Source organism: Rattus norvegicus, chromosome 5 (assembly GCF_036323735.1).
Source record: "Rattus norvegicus strain BN/NHsdMcwi chromosome 5, GRCr8, whole genome shotgun sequence".
NCBI classification, from domain to species: domain Eukaryota; kingdom Metazoa; phylum Chordata; class Mammalia; order Rodentia; family Muridae; genus Rattus; species Rattus norvegicus.
In genome coordinates this window covers 141,585,795-141,602,914 of record NC_086023.1, presented here as the reverse complement: position 1 = coordinate 141,602,914, position 17,120 = coordinate 141,585,795, and positions in this window count along the sequence as shown.

Sequence of the window (17,120 nt, the reverse complement as noted above, 5' to 3'; positions counted from 1 at the left end):
ACACTGAAGGGGAGAAGGCAGAAACCACCTGAACCCCAGCCATAGTACCTACGACTGTTAATATTTTGATATGGATTATATCTGGTTTTAAAACAAATTCAGCACCTTTACTCCCAGCACTCAGGAGGCAGAGGCAGGAGGATCTCTGTAACTTTGAGACAAGCCTGATCTACAGAGCAAGATCTAGGACAGGTCACAAAGAAACGTTGTCTCAAAAAAACCCAAAACAAACCAAACCAACAAACCAAACACCAAATTCAGCTAGTCTGTGTTTATCCGGCATCAGCTATGTATCCATCATTGTACACACATGTGTACATGTGTGAGTAGTACACACATGTGCATGAGTAATACACACATATGAATGAGTAGTATACACATGTGAATGAGTAGTACACACATGTGAATGAGTAGTGCACACATGTCAATGAGTAGTGCACACATGTCAATGAGTAGTGCACACATGTCAATGAGTAGTACACATATGTGAATGAGTAGTATACATATGTGAATGAGTAGTACACACATGTGCATGAGTAGTACACACATGGGCATGAGTAGTGCACACATGTGAATGAGTAGTATGCATATGTACATGAGTAATATGCACATGTCAATGAGTAGTACACACATATGCATGAGTAGTATACACATATGCATGAGTAGTATACACATTTGTGTGAGTAGTGCACACATGTGCATGGGTAGTTTACACATTTGTGTGAGTAGTGCACACATGTGCATGAGTAGTATCTCAAAAATTTGTCTCACCAATTTGCCTAGTTTGGCAGGGAGTGAAGCCTAATGATCCTTGTGTCCCTATCCTCCTCAGTCCCCGGCGCTGGGATTAAGGGATGTGCCACTACATACTCAACTGGACATTCAAACTCAGGTCCTTGTGCTTGTGAGCCATTTTCCCTGCCCCAAGAACACACATAAGCCTTCCCTAACTATTAGCGAATATCGTCCACTGATGAACTTCTGTCCCACCAATATGAAAGCATTCCCAGCTTTCCCCATCCTCCAGATGCCATTTCACTATTGCTCACCCCACTGCTGTGAGTTCCCTTCCATGCTCCAATCGGCCACTAGTCAACCTCCTCTGTTCATTGACAATTTATGTGAAAGATGGTTCTTACTTTCTAATTAAGTGTATACCAACTCCTTTTATCTTAGAAATCACATACTTTTAAAAGGATTTATTTGTTTTTTTTTCCCTAAAATTTATTTATTCATTTCTTATATATGAGTACACTGTCTCTGTCTTCAGATACACAGGAAGAGGGGATCAGATCCCATTACAGACGCCTGTGAACCACTGTGTGGTTGATGGGAATTGAACTCAGGAAGAGCCGTCAGTGCTTTTAACCCTTCTCCAGCCTGGTTTTATTTGTTTTATGTGATGTGAGTACACATGAGTGAGACACATGCAGTGTCCATGGAGGCCAGAAGAGGGTGTTAGACACTGGAGCTGGAGTTACAGGGTGTTGTGAGCCACGAGATGTGGGTGCTGGAAACCCAGGTCCTCTGGAAGAGCAGCAATCACTCTGGAGCCATCTCTCCAGCCCTCTAGAAACAGCAAGTTTTCATCCACCGTTTATGTCACATGCCTTTTTAAACAAACGGGACCTAGGTATCTATATCTATTCATAAATATAAAATCGCTTCCTTATGGCTTCTGGTTTTGGAGTTCATAGTTAGTGAGGCTTCCCACTACTAAGTTATAGCACATATCAAGGTCTATGCTTGCATGTTGTTTCAATAAATCTTACATTTTCTTTCTTAGAAGCCAAGCCTTTACCTTAAACATTGTTCTTGGTGTGTTACTTTACTCATTTTCACATACAGGATAATACCTTGAGCAATACCAACATGGGGCCATAACTGAAACAAAAGTATAATCCATCAGGAAATAAAAACCAGTATACTAGCCTAATAAAGAGTGACCTGTGAGGACAGACCAACAGAAAGACCCGGGCACTCACAGGGAATGAATCATATGGAGAACAAGTCAAGGGTGCCTCTCTGATGGTCTCTCTAGAACGTCTGTTGGAGGTCCTGGCCAGTGCAATAAGGGGTGGGGCAGCAAGAGACGGCGTAAATGTTAGAAAGGAAGAGGTTTGATGGTCTTTTTGCAAATGACATAATTGTGGAAAGTTCCAGAATAACTATAAGAAATCACTTAACAGAATACAACTTTGAACACTACAAGTCATGGAATTAAAAATTTTTTTTTCAAAAATATTTGGTGCCTCCTAGATCTTAACCAAACAATAAGAGACTGAGAAGTCTTAAATGACATAATTTGTAATCTGGTTGAACTTTAAGGCAAAATGTTTAGAATACATTTAAGAAAGGTGAATAAGACCTTCAGACTGCAAACTACAAATACTATGAAAAAAAAAACTGAACATGACGTATCTGTAAACCACATACTATTTTCATAGACTAAAGGGCTCAGTGCTACCAAGCTGCCTGTTCTTTCCAGGTGGATCTATAAATTTGACACAATTCTAATCAAGATCCTAGAGAATCTTTGTATAAAATGAGAAATTAACTCTAAAGTTAAATGAAAATGTATTGGGAAGAAGAAGAAGAAGAAGAAGAAGAAGAAGAAGAAGAAGAAGAAGAAGAAGAAGAAGAAGAAGAAGAAGAAGAAGAAGAAGAAGAAGAAGAAGAAAAGAGGAGGAGGAGGAGGAGGAGGAGGAGGAGGAGGAGGAGGAGGAGGAAGAAGAAGAAGAAGAAGAAGAAGAAGAAGAAGAAGAAGAAGAAGAAGAAGAAGAAGAAGAAGAAGAAGAAGAAGAAAAGAGGAGGAGGAGGAGGAGGAGGAGGAGGAGGAGGAGGAGGAGGAAGAAGAAGAAGAAGAAGAAGAAGAAGAAGAAGAAGAAGAAGAAGAAGAAGAAGAAGAAGAAGAAGAAGAAGAAGAAAAGAGGAGGATGAGGAAGAGGAAGAAGAAGAAGAGGAGGGGGGGGAGAAGGAGGAGGAGGAGGAGGAGGGCTGGGAGCCGGTTCAGTGAGTAAGATGTTGTAGTGTAAGCCTGAATGAAGACTCGGTTTTGGATCCCCAGACTTAGGTAAAAGCCAGGCAGGTGTGATGCTTACCTGTAACCCAGCACTCAGAAGGCAAAGACTGGGGGTTCACCAGGGAGGTTGATTAACTAGTCCAGCTAGAATTGGTGAGTCCAAGGTTCAGTGAGTGGCCTCACCTCAGTGAACAAAATGGAGAGCCAGTGAGGAACACATCCCACAACCACTTTGGGTGCAAACACCTATGGCCACACACAGGCACGTGCACCCCATGCATATGTAAAAAAGAAACGAAATCTAAGAAAAAAGAAGGAACTTGGAGAATCTATACTACCTGATTTCAAGTTTATAACACAAGCTATAGTTCAATGCATGGATGACATTGGGGTAGGACAAACAGACTAAACTGCTGAGCAGACTAGAAAGTCCAGAAATGTGGCCTGTTGGCTTTCAGAGTCCAGAGTGTTAAGCATTACACCATGGAACCAGAACTGATTTTCCACCAGAGAGGCACTGAAATAGTTCAGCATGGGAGGGATGGTGTTTATTCAAATGGCACTAGAGAGCAGAGCAGCCCTAGCTCCTATAGCCTGAGACATAAGATCCTGAGAAGAAACAGCAGGGTTTAGGGGTAGGAGTTTATTTCCTTGACAGGAAAAGAAAAACCACTAATCATGGACGCAAACAAAATGAGAAAAGGAAGGACAAGAGCTTAAGAAAGGGGGGAAAGGGATGGCAGAGGATGTGTGCTGAGAAAACAGAGAAGAGACAGTGGGAAGGAAGGGAACCAATCAGAGGGTGCAGAGGGGGTGAGGGAGACCATAGAGGGAGGGACAAACTAGAACACAGTACAATGACACTTATGCAAGGAAATGCCCTAATGAGCCTGTAAGTGTACGCTAACTTAAAACTTAAGTTTTATAAAGTGATAAATGATCATTTGTTGAGGTAGAACCCTCTAAAAGGGTGTCTGAAAGATGCAATCAAAAGACCAAAGGGGGAAAGATAGATTAGCAGTGAGGAACACTTGCTGCTCTTGCAGAAGACCTGGTTTCAGTTCCCAGCACCCACATGGCTGCTCGAAATCCCTTCTAACCCCCATCCCAGGGAACCCAGTGCCCTCTTCTGGCCACCATGGGCACAGCACACATGTGATGCGCACATCTGTGCACAAAACACCCACACATTAAAAGAAAGAAAGAAAGAAAGAAAGAAAGAAAGAAAGAAAGAAAGAAAGAAAGAAAGAAAGAAAGTTTTAATGTTTTAAAAAAGAGAGCAAAAAGATAAACCAGATACAAGGACAAAAAAATCTGAAATTGCTTCTATCTGTAAAGGGTTTGTATCCAAAATACACATTAAGTCTTATGATTCAGTAATTAGTCAAACCACTCAGTTTTTCTTTTTTAAATTGGGCAAGATTTGAATGGACAGGCCACAAAGAACGAACCCAGAAGCTAATAAATGTTCACAAACAATTTTCAGCTGCATCAGTCACCAAAGCAAATTAAAGTCTTAGTAAGAGGGGTTGGGGATTTAGCTCAGTGGTAGAGCGCTTACCTAGGAAGCGCAAGGCCCTGGGTTCGGTCCCCAGCTCCGAAAAAAAGAACCAAAAAAAAAAAAAGTCTTAGTAAGATACCACTTCACATGCAGTGGGACTGTTAACATTTACATGAGATGAGGAGGTGTGGAGAAAGCAGATCTGTCACACAGCAGTGATACGATATAAAAATGGTGTAGCCAGCCGGGAATGGGGCTCAGTTGGAAGAGAACTTGCCTAGCAGGCACCAAGCCCTGGGTTCAGTCCCCAGCACTACACAAACTGAGTGGTAGTGGAGGATTTAATCCCAGTATTTGGCATACAGAGGCAGAAGGATCATTTCTTCCTTTAAGTTCATTCTTGGTTATATACCAAGTTTGAGGCCAGCTGGGGCTACAAGAAATCCCATCTCCAAAACATAAAACAAAACAATAACCAAAAAAAAAATGGTATCACCACTTTAGGAAGTACTTTCTTGTACAGTTAATCCCACACAACCAAGTAATTCCATTCACAAAGGAATAAACAGTTCTACACACTTAGAGACCTTTGGGGTTCTCGGACCTCTTTCTGTATCTCCAAGGAAATAAGTGTGACTGCCAAGGGGACTGCACTGTACCTGCCTGCACCCCTGGGTCCAGGGAGAGGAAGCCTGTGCTGGGTAAGCAGTCATTGAAGTCATTTCCCTTTGCTGTGCCCCATGATCCCCCAGCCTCCACATTTGATGAGGAGGGGACTTCCTCTCTCTGGCACCTGGAACAGGTGGTGGGTGAGGCTCCCGAAGAGAGACTGGGGTCTCAAATCTAACCTTCTCACCCCCCCCATATAACTCAATTCAGATGCGCACACACAGACTTGCACACGAGTGTTCATAATAGGTATTCATAAATGTATTCAGAGTGGCTCTAGCTGGAAACAGTCCAAATGTCCATCTACAGGTGAGCAGATGGAGTTATGCTGTGTTGCTCTAACAGAGTAGTCACCTCCCCGCACCCACTCACCCAACAAGTAGATGGGGAGTGAGTGGGGTTAGGTCTGGAACACTCCCTCCCCACTGATCTCAAAGTATAGGAATGCTTCAGCCCCTTTGAAACCTGTCATGGAATTTGCATGTAATCTGCACTCATCTAGAGCCTCACATCATCCCTAGGAAACTTACCTAACACAAAGAGGGGGTTGGACAGCTGTCACACTGTATCCTTTAGAGAATAATGACACAAAAGAAGTCCCTGCAAGCTAAGGACAGACACGATCATTTCCAGATATTTCTGAACTACAGGAGTTTTAGATCCAGGATGTAAAAGGTGTAGAAAGTGGGTCCGGGTAACTGTGATGTTCTGTGATAAGATGAACTATGAAGAAAACACTCTGGGACATAAATAAACCTAAAAATAATCATGCTGCATTAATGAAGGAGTCACAGAGCCTGAGCTGGTGCTGCTTGGTTCCATGAGTACTATGGGCTACAATGGGTCACATGATCCACAGGGCAGGAATCAGAAGAGTGGGCTGCATAGCACCTTGTGACAGAGAGACACCAGAACACTGTGTGACGGTGGGAATGATCTAGACCCTGCAGAGGCTGTGGCACAGGGGTACACATTTATCAAAAGTTGACAGCCTGTGCGTACTTAAAATGGGTATGTTTAAAATGTTCCATTACAGCTGGGGTGTGGTGGTGCACACCTTTGACCCCGGCACACAGGATGTGGAGCAGGTGGATCTCTGAGTTCGAAGCTAGCCTGGTGCACAGAGTGAGTTCCAGGACAGCCAAGGCTATCCAGGAAAACTCTGTCTCAAAAAACAGAAGTTTCGTCATATGTAAAGAGCACCTCAAAGATGCTGACTCACAAGAGCAGGATTTTGACAAAGCCTCCAACCAGTGTGTCTCGTCCTGATACTACAGCTTCTTTTCTTGCTTTCCTTTACCTACATTGCTTGGAAAGAAAAGTTCTGGAGAATAGAGGATGAACCCACATTAACCAAAATTCCTTTAGAGCTTTGCACGGTGGTAGATGATGTAATCCCAGTATTCAGGGGGCAGAGGCAAGGGGATCTCAAGTTCAATGCCAGCCTGGGTTAAATAGCAAGAGTCTGTCAAAATAAAAATTAAATGAAATGAAATAAAAAAGCAGTTATGGCGTTGCTTAGCATGACAATGCTTGCTTAGTATGTGTGAGGTCCCAGGTTCAATCCCCAGTTCTGCCAATTACTTAATCAATTATAAAGGATTATTCCAACTGCAGAATCCCAATTCAAATTAGTTTATCTGATCAGAAAAAGTGTCTTGGATTGGACCAACATTATGGGTTCTCTGGTGCATTCTGTTCCCAGATGAGGACGTGGTACCCAGAAACCTATTCAGGTAAAGGGCAGCAGGGGCAGAGCAGCTGTGTGCTTAGCAGCAAAGCTTGGCACCGTGGGTAACACCCTCTCCACTCTTCTCAGAAAATGATGTCCAAGAAGGAAATCGGGGAAGCCTTTGCACATCAGTCTCTGACAGCGGCCACTGGAACTGCTTCTCCTAATTAAGACTTTAAAACCTTGCTTTCCCATGCAGGGAGCTGCAGAAAGAAGAGAAATGCAATGCTTTGGCTACTCAAGTTCCTGGAACAGATAACAGATTCTATTTTGCAGCTTAAATTTATGTAGATGGATGCTGTAGCCCAAAGTCATATTCCCTCTAAAGGCTTGACTGGGGTTCTCATTCTTCTGAGTGCAGGCTTCCCGTGGGTGTGTGTGGAAGAGATGAGTGTCTACCTCTTAGCATCCACCAAGATGCCCAAGTACTGAGAACTGTGTGCGTTCTGCAGACAGTCAAGCTCTGAAAGACTAAAGGAGAGAAAAAAGCACACAGATCGGTGGCTGACAGGAAGCAGCATACGGAAGGATGGGTTTGTTTGGGTTCCTGGTTTCATGAGCTGTAAGTCTGTCATGACGACAAGGACACAGCCGTGGGTAGCTCCATGGCTTCAAGAGCCTGCAGCTGGGACTCCTCACATCTCCCAGGGTCAGGAAGCAGAGTTGAGGCAGGAAGTAAAGTATAAACTTCAAGACCCGCCCCCATGGACCCACTTCCAGCAGTTGGACTGCACCTCCCAAAGGCTCCCCGGGCCTCCCAAGACAGCCGCACCAGCTGGAGACCAACTGTTCAAACACAGGAGCCTCTGGAGGACAATTCACACCCAAGCTATGACCTGGAGAGCAGGGCAGGGGTTAGGGTGGAGGAGGGGAAGAGGCAGGGAGAAAGCAATAGATTAAACCAGTTTCATGCAACCAAACTGTCTCTCGTGCCTAACTCCCAACCTGCCTCTGTGTCCCAGTCCCAGTACCTTGGACAGCTCTGTCCCACTGACGTATTAATCTCTCAACACCTCTCAAGTCCGAATACCATCAGAAGGCATAGAATATAGACGGCCGTCCACCCAGGAACTCCTCTGGGCTCCCTCAGGCCCACTCAGCACATTAAATGAGTGGCCCAGCCTTATTAGCAAGTCTATAGCCTCAAAGGCTGAAGGGTGCCGTTCATGCCATTTATTGGTTATTACTCTTTCAGTGGCTTTTAGAGGGTTTCACTAATGCAGGGGTGTTCTGTGCCATCACAATTAAGACACTGCTAATAAATTAAGTTTTATGGACATAAATCAGCGGGTGTGCCTATTCAGCTGTTGTACCTCACTTAGACGTAGGCTTCGCACCTTAAGATGAGGTCTGCTTCTATCTAGGCGTTGTAATGGCCTTGTTAATGGAATATTAATTACCTCACAGTTGGACGGCACCACTCTCTGCTCCTGCTCTCCTGCCACCCTCATTCCCAGAGAAAACTGTTTCTCTAACTTTCTACCTCTAAAGATGTTGAATCTCTGCCAATTGCACTCCATCCCCTTCAGCCGGAGGGAATGAAGTTCACTCTCCTTGGCTCTGTACCCCAAAGGAAGGATGAACAAAGCTTTAAGACATCACGGGTATTGCTACCACACTGTGCACAGGAGCGAGATCACCAAAACCCAAACCAGTCCTGGGAAAACACCCAGTGTCCCCTCCTCACGGGATACCATGAGAGGGATGGAGGTTCAAATGGATCACAGGGAACCCAGTCTCTCACCAAATGCCTTATTGTGAGCTGTCCTCGCCTGGGTGGTTTAAACAATGATATTTATTTCTCACAGTTCTGGAAGCTAGAAAATCCAAGATCAAGGTATGGTCAGATCAGTTTCCTGTGAAGCTTTGCTTACCGGTTTGTGAAGACCGTTTTCCCACAGTATCTAACCCCCATCCCTACCTCCGATTTTCCTCAGTGTGTGCTCTGCTCCCTGAGAGGGGGAGAAAGAGGAAAGAGAGAGGTCTTGTTTTTCTTATAAGGCAAGATCACTAACTCTATTACGTGGGCACTGTCCTCACTTTGGCATCTAAATTTAATGACTCCTCTAAGTTGCCACCCCCTTAACAGCATCCTATTGGTGACTAATTGGCGTTCCACATAGGAATGGGTGGCTAGGCCCATGACATAACCCCAGCTATAGCTGTTAACCTGAGGCTGATCACTTACTGTCTTCAGCCTTGTATGCATTCTGAGCGTAATTCAGTGACCATGAATACAGCACGGATCATGGGCAGTTTTGTGGTTGTCTTTCCAAGACTATGGGGGAAACACACTCCACGAGGAGAGGGATAGACTTTGAAAGGGTGTGAACGTTCTGAATCCCAATCAGGTTGTTAATTTAAGATGTGAGGAAAACTGGGGAGGGATGCTAGGAAGATGGCTCGGACACTGAACAACATGCCACACAAGGATGAGGACCTAAGCTCCATCCCCAGTACCCATATGAAAGCCAAGCATGGCAGTGCCTGTCTGCAATGCCAAGGCTGTAGAGACAGAGGCAGGAAGATCCCCGAGATTTCCTGACCAGACAGTCTAATCAGTGAGCTCCAGGTTCATTGAGAGATCCTGTCTCAAAGAAAATAAGTTTGAAAGACTCTGACCTCACAACACATCAACACACACACACACACACACACACACACACACACACACACAAATAAATGAGAAAGTGAAATAAGTAAAAGAGAACCAGGGTTGCAGCTAGAAGTAAGACACATAGAATGACTTCTCCCTACTGATGCATGGAAAATTCTTTAGCTTTAAATTCTGCAGAAATAAAGGCTGGAGACGCATGGGATGACCAAACCCTGCCAGCCAGGATAGTGCTACACATTCTATCTGCAACACCAGGGACTAGACATCCAGATGCCAGCACGGCATGGCAGCAGCCACATTAGGGCACTTAACATCGGGAGACTCCTTGATATGGAGAACTAGGTTTTTGGATACCAGGAGTAGAGCCAAGCCAAGAGAGCAATCATATACCCGAAGAGAGGGAATTTCTATCAAGAACATAAATAACAACTAAGTTGGGGTGGGATGCTCTTAATTTCCCTGTTGGTATGATGAAACACTCTGATAGACTCAAGTAAGGAAGAAACGGCTTATTCTATCAAAGGGATCAAAAGTATAGTCAGTCCACCATAGCAGGGACGCCAAGGTACCGGGAGCAACTGGTCACATGACATCTGCCATCAGGAAGCAAAAGAATGAATGCATAAATTTGAGCACTCAGTTCCACCTGTCCATTAATACAGTCCAGGATTCTCTGCCTAGGGAATGGTTCTGCCCACCATTTCAGTGGGTCTTCTTCCCACGGTGATTAACGTAATCAAGAGAATCACAAGCAAGCCTCGAGGCCCATCTCCCACGTGATTTTAGATTCTTTCAAGTTGACAATTAACACTAGCCATACCATTTCAGGATCCCTACTCTGGGATTAGCTTGTTCCCCAAACCCTGCTAAGCAAAGGAGAAGCCCAAGCAGGACCCAGTGTACCTGGGTCCCAGGCTCAGCTCTGCTTCTAAATTTCTAGGCAGTTATGTGACAACTCCCAGCACTGCCTTCTTTCTCTCAAACACCAATGGCAAGGTCAAGCAGCCTCTACCTCCAAGAAACACCGGTTAAAATGGTTTCCCTTCCTTCTCTTCATCTGGGGGCATGTCTCTGACCCAGGGATCTTCAGGAAGAGTTTCTTCCTTTGCATCCTTTTAGCATATCAATTCCCACATTTTCTGCTTGAACTTCAGAGCAAAGGGAAACCGAGCCTTTGCCTATTTAATGTGGTTTTGCATATTTTCCTGGACTCTTTCAGCTCCCCTTTGCCCTTGAATTGCCCACTACAGATACGCTCGGCTCCTGGGCTTAGGGGAGGCCGCTTCTCATGGCTAATTGGACAGTGGTTCTTCCAGCACATGCTCTACTCCTTCAGAAGAGAGTTAAGAGTCTGGGGCCAGAGTGGGTTGCAGAAAAAGAGTGGAGAAGGAGGCACTAGATGACTGGACACCAAACAGGGGTTCTAGGCCTTTGCAGTCAGAGGGAAAAGTGGTTTGGTTTTCGGGGCTGGTGGAATGGAACGAAAGCAGCCAGTGCTCTATGATGAACCCATGTTCTTTCAGCCTGGGTGTCAGCCAAGAAAAGGGGCCCACACAAGATGGGGGATTGCACTCTGTAACACTGGGAGCCCTAAAGCTCTTCCAGAAAGGAAAAGGGAGAGAAACAGGAAAGTGTGTAGAGCAGTCTCTTTAAACAGTTTCAAGTACAGTACAGATGTGACACAGTGGTGCCCTTGTTTCCTTGTGACAATCTGTCTCATACTCCACAATGAAGCAAAAGAGAGGGAGGGAAGGAAAGGAGGGAGAGATAGGGTGGGAGGGGAGGAGAGGGAGGGGAGGAGAGGGGGGAAGAGAGAGTATAAGTGTGAGAAGGAGGACAGGAAAAAGAACCTTTCTAGAGCTTCCAGTACAAGATCAGTCTCGAACCTCCCGTGAGGGCAGCAAATGAGGCAGGAACCTGTGGCAGAGCAAAAGCAAATCTCGAGTGCACAGACCGGGCTCTATAGGTTCCTTCAGGGTAAGTCCCCCGTGACATAAGGGTCTCCCACTAGACACCAACTCTTAAAGATTTCATTTGCTCCTGATAAGGCCACTGTGATAACCAAGTCATCAATGCATTTTTGTTTGGAGGTGTATTAATCCAAACCATAGCAACCAGAAGAAGCCTTCAGAGGCACCCCAGTCAGCTACTGCTGGGTAACACACAGCCTCCATCGGGGACCACAGTAGGCATTCATTTAGGTCAGACATCTGCAGGCTGTGGGTGGGTTGCATCTAATTCAGGCTGGGCTTGGCAGGTCAGCTTCAAACTGCAGGTTCAGCCTGAGTCTGTGTTGACTCTGTCCTCCTTCGTGGACCAACAAGCTTCCAGGGGCAAGTAAGAGCATCTCCATGAATTCTATCCCTATTGTTGACCAAAGATACACGGCCAAGCATTGAAGTTAAGGCCAAGAGAATGTATCCTGCCTTAGTGGGAGGAACTGCAAAGGCTACAGACAAGGGCACAGACAGACAAAGAGACAGACATCAGGGCCAACAATGCAGACCCATGGTGCTTTCATGGGGTCTCTACTCTCCCTAACAACCCTGACATGTGCTGATTTTGTTTCCACCTTACATATGAAACGAAAACTCAGAAAGAAGACACAGCTCAGTCATTCCACCATGACACGCATACACAAAGAATATAGACCAGTCTTTTCAGACAACTTTAAGTCTATAATCTGCCATAAATCCAGTGCTGGCTTTCCTTCAGGAGCTATTAGGCCCTCTGAGTGGTATCAAAGGGTTCCCCAGTGCTGCTGTTCTGCAACAAACTTTATGGAAAATAATAAGAGTTTTGGTGTCATGCTTTTGCTTTGTTTCATTATATTGAGGAATTTCATCGTGTGGTGGTTTGAATAGTTTTGGTCCCCATGGATTCATGTGCTTGAATGCTTGGCCATAGAGAGGAGCATATTTGGAGGCATGACCTTGTCGAAGGAAGTGTGCCAGTGTGGAGGCTGGTTTTAAAATGATATACGCTCAAGCTACACCCAGAGTGGAACATAGTCTCTTTCTGCTACCTGCAGATCAAGATGTAGAACTCTTAGTTCCTCCAGCACCATGTCAGCCTATACACTGCCATGCTTCCTGCCATGATGATAGTGGATTGAACCTTTGAAACGGTAAGCCAGCCCCAGTTAAATGTTTTCAATATAAGAGTTGCCATGGTCCTGATGTCTCTTCACAGCAATGGAAACACTAAGATACATAGTTTGTTAAGACTGGGTCTCTCTCTGCTCTTTCTTGAAACTCACTTTGCAGACCAGATTGGCCTGAACTCACAGATATCTGCTTGCTTCTGCCTCCTGAGTGCAGGGCATAAAGGCATGCACTAACTACCTTGCCTGGCGTATATAGTTTACTTTTATTCATATCCTTTCTATTCACTAACCCTGCCTCCCAATCCTCCCCCACTGACTTAGCCAGGGCGACAATTGCTGTTAGAAAGGACCATGACCAAAAGCTACTACGGGGGAAAAGTTTTGTTTTGCTTACCCGTCCATATCTCCATTCATCATCGAAGGCTGTCAGGGTGGGGATTCAAGCAGGTCAAGGACCTAGAGGCAGGAGTTGATGCAGAAGCCATAGAGGACTGTTGCTTGCTGTCTTGCCCATCATGCTTTCTTATAGAAGTCAGGGGTGGCACCATCCACAATCAATAATTAAGAAAATGCCCTCCAAGCTTGCCTAAAGCCTCATCTTGTAGAGGCATTTTCTCAATTGTGCTTCCCTCCTCTCAGACGACTCTAGCTTGTGTCAAGTTGACACAAAACTAGCCAGTACACTCCCTTCCTAACCATTTCCATGTGCTTTCTCTTTTTATTACAAAACAAAAACAAAAAATATGCAGTCTGATTTGCATTGGCAACTATTTCTGACACGGGGCTTACCCTGGAGTATACCCAGTGATTTTTTCCATGGAAAAGAAATTTTTTTTTCATCTCTAAGCGGCAATCATTTATGAATGGCTTTTGGGGTTGGGATGGGACTTTGTGCCTAATCCCCATCGTTCATCCTGGGATCTTATGCACATCTCGTGCATGCTGCCCTAGTCTTTGTGAGCTCACTTAGGTATTGGCTCTGTTGAGGTTGGAAAATTCAGTTTCCTTAAAGGCCTTGTTAACAGCTTCTCATCTTATGGAGTAGGCCTTAAACCCACTTTTTAAAAAGCCGTTGATTTTCCCCCTACTATTGCAGGTGAATAGTTATCACAACCCAGTGTTGTAGCATTCAGACTCACAGTCCACATGAGTTTGATGCTTGCTTTTCTCTTCGAGGAGTACATATAACACCTTCTAGCACCATGAGTGCTATGCAATAGGGGCGCAGCTTCCAACAGAATACCAGCTAGAGCTCTCCATGTACTCTGCCATAGTATGTGGTGTCTTTAGCAATAGGGTCTGACTGTCAAGTTGTGAACGGGAACCAGTAGCCTTGACAGTAGCCTGTGATGTTCATGGATCCTAGGAAAGACTTTTGGTTCATGACTCAAAAGGACATAAGCTACTCCTAGTACTGGAGGTTTCATTGCCTAGTTAGGACAGTGCCTTCCCTGATATTGGTGACCCCCTTTAAAATCTCATTATACATGGATGGATCTTAGGAAGCTTCTATTGTAGTAGATTTTCATGTGGCTTTTGAAATGGCCTTTAGCCTTCTTAATTAAAAGATTTGAAAGAAAAAAATGAGGACTAACAAATCTCTGGCATGTGTGCTGCCATTAGCCATTCCTATACCCATGACAGACATCATTAAACAATGAGACATCACTAATACATAAGGCACTCTTTCCTCACCAGCCTCAATATTTCTCCACATAGCTCTGTCAATAACCAGTGCTCTTACACCAGAGATGACACAGAAGAGAAGACCTGTCTGACATGCTGTGTAAATCTCTTCTGAGGGCCAGCCAGTCCCAACTACCTGTGATCCTGAAAATAACAGTATATTGGTGGAACAACAATGCCTGGATTTCATCTGTTGGTGTGACAAAGCCCTCAGATCAAAAGCAACTTAGGGGAGGAAAGGGTTTATTGCAGCAGAAACCAGAGAGGAACACTGCTTGCTGGCTTGCTCATAGGCTCCTGTTTAACTACCGTAGTCCAACACTCACTCTCCAGGGAATGATACCACACACAGGGGGTTGGATCTTCCTACAGTTAATAATCAAAACTCCCCACAGACATGCCCATGAACCTACTTGATCTGGGAGACCCTTCAATTGTGACTCCTTTATTGAGTGACTGCAGGCTGTGTCAAAATGGCATTTATAACTAACTATGACAAACCGCCTGGAAAAGGCACCTGGTTATGGTCAGATAAACGGATTCTAGTCCAAGAATCTGCTGAAGCTGTGACCCTAGAAAAATACTAAAGCACACCCTTCTTGTAACTCCTGAAACCATTTAAAGTCAGCTGCTTCATTCTATAAAAGATAACTGTATGCCTATAGAGTATCAAACACCGCTGTCGGGAGACTAAGGAAACCAACAAGACTAATCACAGATGCAACTATTTGTCCGAAAGGAGGTATAGAGGGTGGGTGCTCTGACTTCTGAGGTTCTGTCCAGAGCTAATATTCCACTAATAACAGTAAAAAGCACAAGACATTGTCATGGGGCTCATAAATCCTGCCCACTCTCAAGTCTGAAGACAATGTGACTAATGGGAGGCTCTGACCTGAGACATCTCCAAGGCCCCAGAGTAAACTGCAAATGCCACTTCTAAACCCCACCTCTCCAGACCCACCATCCAGGCTTAGTGATTCTCAGCTCTTTGCTACTTAACAGCCTGTAGATCTTGGGTTCACCTCTTTCCAGGAGCACCTGGTTACCTTACCGGAAAACCTCACATCCACAGCATCTGTAAACTGTCACACAAGCAATGTCACACAAGCAAACCCACACAAATGCCTGCAACACACTGTACCCTGGAATACCCATTCTTCCCTTCCCATTACTCACATGTTCCATGTCCCAGCTCAGAGCATCCTAACTCTAACTATACCACAGTCTCTGGAAATCCTCTATCAAACCCATGCCCCACTCCAGGACAAAGAGATCTGGGGAAGGGAGACCAGGGAGTCGGTTAAGAAATCAGCTCTTCCACTCTTGGCCCTGGCTATTTATGTTTTTTTTTTAAATAAATAAGACAAAGTGATGTCTTAGTCAGCTGGTAAAACTGTTGCCTTACAAACATGAGAGCCTGAGTTTGACCATTATAATAAAAGCTGACCAGAGACAGGTAGATCCCTGGGGCCAACTGGTCAACCAGCCAAGCCTGTTGAAACTTAACAAGTTTCAAGCCAGTGAGAGACATTGTCACAAAATAAAATAATGATGATCAGTAACGGAAGATACACACTTTAGGATATTCTTATGCATACACATGTACACACATGTACTTACACGTGTACACACACACACACACACACACACAAACATCTATCGAGCCACATCCATATTTTCTCCATTTCAACTGTATTTTGTTGCTCTCCGGTCCAACCCTCAGAGAGCCTCAAAGGGCCCTTAACTCTTCATTTATTTAACTCAGCCCAAAACTCTCCCCACTTTACTTTCCTACACATTGGGGAGCTTACTGGCTATGGAAGAAGAGGACTACAAAGAGGTTAATGCTCAAGCTTGATAGCCACTATCATGGTTTGATGAGGAATGGCCCCCATAGCCTTGAGTATTTAAATGCTTGGCCCAGAGAAAGTGATACTATTAGGGGGTGTGGCCTTACTGGAGGAAATGTGTCATGTGGGGCTGAGTTTTGAGGTTTTACATGTTCATAAGCCTAATGCTTCCTGCTGCCTGTAAATCAAGATGTAGAACTCGAAGCTCCTTCTCCAGCACCATGTCTGCCTGCATACTGCATGCTTCTTACCATGATGATAATGGACTAGACCTCTGAAACCGTAAGCTACCCCCAATTAAATGTTTGCCTTTGTAAGAGTTGTCAGAGTCATGGTGTCTCTTCACAGATATAGAAACCCTAACTAGGACAACAACCCTAGTACTATGTAAAGGAGCAGATATGGGGCAGGGTGGAGGGTTGGTATATGAATCTATGAGCGGAAGTGAAATAAAAGGGGCATAAGGGTATGCGTATGTTCATGTGCCCTGGATGTGCTGTTCCTATTCATGTGAGGTATGTGGCTTGCCTCTGTGTGTGGAGTTAAGTACCAGAGTTTATTTTTGTTGGTCATGTACTGTGTGCGTGTGGACCTGTATGTGCAAATGAATAATCTCACATGTATATGGTATGTGGCATACATAGTGTTTTGATGCCTGTATACATGTACCCAGAGTTTACAGCGTTGAATCCAGGGGTTTGTCTCTGCAGGGTACAGTCCTCTGGTCTAGGGTAGGTCTGCTATTTGAGCCCGGGTGCATTTCTCCTTTGGAGAAATGGTGTGTGTGTGTGTGTGTGTGTGTGTGTGTGTGTGTGTGTGTGAGAGAGAGAGAGAGAGAGAGAGAGAGAGAGAGAGAGAGATATGGGGGTGGTGGGAATGAGTGATGAGACTCAAAAAGAGCCTCACACTGACCTGTATGAGGGAGAAGAGCCCTTTC